This window comes from Phascolarctos cinereus, unplaced genomic scaffold, assembly GCF_003287225.1.
Source record: "Phascolarctos cinereus isolate Bilbo 61053 unplaced genomic scaffold, phaCin_HiC Scaffold_3;HRSCAF=262, whole genome shotgun sequence".
NCBI lineage: Eukaryota > Metazoa > Chordata > Mammalia > Diprotodontia > Phascolarctidae > Phascolarctos > Phascolarctos cinereus.
The window spans coordinates 254,480,425-254,485,540 of NW_027555736.1; the positions used below are offsets into that span (position 1 = coordinate 254,480,425).

General features: G+C 36.6%; 1 pseudogene; it reads right to left on the reverse strand.

Moving 5' to 3' along the window:
• Positions 1-3,529: 3,529 nt before the first annotated feature.
• LOC110203677 (glycogenin-1 pseudogene) lies at positions 3,530-4,670 on the reverse strand (annotated as a pseudogene).
• Positions 4,671-5,116: the final 446 nt, after the last annotated feature.

Genomic DNA, 5,116 nt, shown 5'->3' on the forward strand with positions numbered 1-5,116 from the left:
TTTAAATTTTTATTCATTTTAAACTTAAATGCAAAAAACCAAAAGAAGAGCTTTATGTACAAAGCATAACGAGAAAGAGGATTCGGTATAAAACAATGAAATTCCATTTCACTCTTTACTTTAAAAAAAAACTACGTAATACTACATATCATTTTCATATCTACCCTGATTTCCTGTATTTCCTTCTAAATTTTATTTTTTTCTCTGCTGTGCACTTTTTTCTCCCTCCCTTCCCATCTCACCTTATAGATGGCTACCATTACACACAAATATGTTTGTGTGTGTGTTTATATATGTACATGTATTTATGTATATGTATGTAAAACCATACCCAAACACTCTTCTGTTCATCAGTTCTTTCGTGGGTAGGGACAGCATATTCTTTCATAGGTTCTTTGTACTTCATTTGAGTATGTATAAACTCCTAATGACTTAGTCATTCAAAGTTGTTGTTAGAATACTTTTGCTGTTGCTGTGTACAATGTTCTTCTGGTTCTGCTTATTTCACTCTTCATTTTTTCTTCATTATTTCAGCATTTGCATGTTTTATCTAAAATCTATCAGCTTATCATTTCTTATGGCACAGTAGTATTCTATCATAATCATATATCACAGCTTGTTTGGCCATTCCCCAACTGGTGAGCATCCACTCAATTTCCACTTCCATGAGAGCTGCTATAATTATTGTAGAACACATAGATTCTTTTCCTTTTTCCCTTAAATCAGCTTGGGAAACAGATCTAATAGTAGCAGTCCTGGGACAAAGGTTATAAACACTTTCGTAACTCTTTGGGCATAATTCCAGGTTGCTCTATAAAGTGGTTGGATCAGCTCACAATTCCACCAACAGCAAATGTGTTCCATTTTTTCCACTACCCCTCCAAAATTTGTTGCTTGCCCTTTCTATCATTTTATCCAATCTGATAGGTTTAAGGTGATATCTTAAAGTTGCTTTAATTTGCATTTCTCTAACCAATGGTGATTTAAAGAATTTTCCATATGACTACAGTTTTGATTTCTTCATTGAAAAACTGCCTGTTCGTATCCTTTGACAATTTATCTATTGGGAGTTGATTCACATTCTTATAAATTGGACAAATGTTTTACATAGCATATATGAAACATTTATCTGAGGAAGCATCTTTAAAATTTTTCCCCGAATTTTGTTTTCCCTCTGATCTTGGCCACATTGGTTATGTTCGTACAAAACCTTTTTAATTTAATATAAGTGATATTAATTTTACACCACACAATACTCTCTACTTCTTGTTTGTTCATACGTTGCCCTCTTCTAATTTTGATATAATATCAACCTATCTATCTAGGTCACACATAAATTTTGAACTTACATCAAAATATACATCCCAAGAGAAGATCATCATCAGTATGTCAATTTCATGATAGTATGCTTACTCATTTTGGTCTAACAAAACCAACAAAACACAATGTTCCAGCAATCACCCCCATGCCATCCATACATGGAACCATTGGTCACAGCAAATGGAGTTTTGCATGAGGTGGATAAGTTCACTTCCCTTGGCAGTATGCTTTCCAGGGATGTACACATTGATAATGAGGTGGATGTATGCATTGCCAGAGCTATTCAGTATTTGGGAGCCTTTGAAGGAAAGAGTGGGAGACTGCAGATATTAGACTTACTACCAAGCAGAAGGCCTACAGAGCTATTGTGGTGACCTCATTGTCATATGCCTGTGAAACCTAGACAATATACCAGCACCATGTCAGATAAATGAATTGCTTCCATTTGAACCATCTTAGGAAGATTCTGAAGATCACCTGGTAAGATAAGATACCACACACTCAGGTAGTTTTTTGAGGTAAGCTGTGAGGCATTCAAACTCTACTGCAGAGAGCACAGCTTCAATGGACTGGCCACATTGTTCAAACACCAAACATATGCTTGACAAAAAGACTGCCATATGGGGAACTCACACAGGACAAGTGCTCACATAGGGGTCAGAAAAAAGGATGAACATCTCTCTAAAGAATTTTGGAAATGGGGCAGCTAGGTAGCACAATGGATAGAGCACTGGCCCTGGAGTCAGCAGGACCTGAGTTCAAATCAGGCCTCAGACCAGACATGACATTTACTAGCTGTGTGACCCAGGGTAACTCACTTAATCCAAACTGCCTGAAAAGAATAAAAAAATTAAAAATTTTGGAATTGATTATGTGACACTGGCACAGGACAGTGGCATGTCTCATCAGAGAAGGTGCTGTGTCCAAGGATCAAAACTAAATTGAAGAAGCTCAAAAGAAATGCAAGATGTGCAAATTTAGAGAATCCACCCCAAATGTTCACATGCCCAACTCGTGGTAGAGTATTCTGAGCTTGTTTCGGTCTGATCAACCACAGTCAGATGCACTGTAACTTGACTCTAACATAGTGACATCATTTTGGTCCTCTTTCAAAAGGAAGAACAACAACCATCCAATCTTGGTAAATGGTATGATATTGGTCTTATTAAATTGCCCAGTTTCTGTCAGACTGCTCTTCACCTTTCCCAACAATTTTGGCCAATAAGAAATTCTTATCCCAAAACCTTAAATTTTCACATTTATCAAATACAGGTTTACTAAAATCGTTTGCTATTGTATGATGCATGTCTGCTGTTTTCCACTGATCATTTCATGTAATTCTTTCTGTGCATTTCTAAGAGTATCCTGCTCAATATTTCTTATAGTACAATAGTATTCCATCACAATCACACAGCATGTCTGGTTCAGGCATTTCCCCAACTGACTGACATTCCCACAATTACCAGTTCTTTGCCACCTCAAAAATAGCTGCTATAAATATTTTAGAACATCTAGGTTGTTTTCCTTTTTCCCTAATCATCTTTGTAAGAGGCCTAGTAGTGGTATTGCTGGGTCAAAGGGTATAGGCAGTTTAATAACTCATTGAGCATAATTCAAGATTGCTCTCCAAAATGATCAGATCAGTTCACAATTCCACAAACCATGCATACATGTCCCAAGAATTTTAAAAACATTTTGCTGTCTAACTTTTTATTTTCACTACTCAGTGTTCATTGTTATGCATAGTGCTACCAGAGGTAAACATTCAGAAAACTCACTCATCCCCAAAATGCATACAACTGCATGCTACCATAGTACATACAGAAAACTGGTTTTTAAAAAAATCTTTTTTTATAAAGAGAGATTAAAAGGGTACCATCATTTCTGGTAACAATTATTAAAGTTGTGACTCAATTTGACAGTATTACTTTGCTATTCAATAAAAGAAGAATTGGGACACTAGGGCAGTGTCTGATCAATCCTAAAATATCTATCTACTACAGAAAATTAGGAAGGCAAATATTAGTGCATTTCCCATTTATTTTTATGAAGAGAACTGAGCAAAGCCCTGTTCTTCAGGTTTCAGGAGCTGAGGTCCATAGTTTAATAACTTCATTCCCACTCATCAAATTTATTTGTGATTCACATTAAATAAAAAACTTATTAAATTTTCTCTGAATGATCATGTGAGGAGTCACTCAGCAATTAATTGACCAGAAAATGAGCTTTTTACTTCTTGACTTCTGTCCGATTTTCAACTTTAGTACTATAAACCTACAAATGAGAAGCTTTAGTCAAAGCCACTAGCAACTATAATGAACCATATGCAACACTTTTTCTAGATGCTAAATTATCTAGAACCAGTCCTGTGTTACCAATGTTTGCACAGAGAAAATTGTGATGTTCTTAGTGGAGTTAAATGTCCAGTTTCTCCTTGATATTGTTGAAGGAATTTGCTCCCATGGAATCAGCCTGGCCTTGCTCCCACCACTCCTTGTGTTCACCCAAGGATAAAAATGGTTGTGAGGGAGGGTTGAGGTTCCCAATGGACATATGTGAGATTGCATCTGGGACTTTCTCTGTGAAGGTATCATTGCCAACACCAAACTGCTAGAGAAAGGTAAAATGTTGGTGTTGAAGATATCCCAACAAATAGTGAGGAATTGTGAGTCATAATGGGGTCATGAACGTCATTCCTGCAACTTTTCATTTGGGGGTTAGGGTATAATTCCATAATTTGATTCATCTCAGGAGATGCATGAATTCTGCCTTTGCCCCAAGGACCTTAAGTGCTGGATGGTAGAAGTATATAATAATGCTGCTTAGGTTATAAATAAATGCCAGGTGTTTTCTGATATTTCTTCTTGCCCAACAGCTAAAGAAGATGTTCATCAAACCCTGACCCCCACCACCAAAGCTGCCCTGTTCAGAAGCCATATGTAACAGCTGATAGTGTATTTCAGTGGAAGATCAACAAAGACTCCAGAATTGAAACAGTCAGACCAGTCTGCGTATGGTGCTGCCAATAGCTTCTCTCTCTCAAAAATCTCATCAACATTTGCCAGTACCAGAGTATCTGCCTCCATGAACACACATTATGAATACTGTTTAGTGACCAGAAGTAAAGTTTCTGTCTTTTCATTGAGGTTGAATGAGCTGGATATTCGCTTTCCAAGGTGTTGATCATGATGATTACATTGAAAATCTTTTCTAAACTTTCCTGTTATGGAGCTGGGGAGGCAGTCACTGCTTAGTGGTGAGTTCAGGAACCCAAAGCACCTCGATGAAGGGGCATCTCAGAGGAACATCTAGATCTTCCTTACTTTCAAAAAAGAAATTTAAATATATTTTAATAAGTTATTCTATCAACATTTACCCATTTGCCTTAATACTTTTTGGCTATGTTGGTCAGTCAATCACTAGAAGTTCCTTATGTAATGTCAGTTTCATTCATGATTGAAAGTCCAAAAATCTCCTCACAATGATTGATTAAATTTCTTACATCAGTCAAAGGAGAAAAATAGAAACATTTATTTACATTTCCTTACAAGTGATGAATGGGACACTCTTTAGTCTCTGTGTACAGTCATGATTATGCATTTGAGAGAAATAATTATTTCTCACTTACATTTAATTACTATTTCTTTAAATAGGGCCAAGATTTTGCCCTTCTACTTCCTCATTGACAAGTCACTTCCTGTGGGTTACTCAGGCAGCCTTTGAAGGGCTAATACTGAGAGGGAGAACTCAGATCTGTTCGAAAGGTAAAGTTAGGTGAATTGATGGATTGAAACCC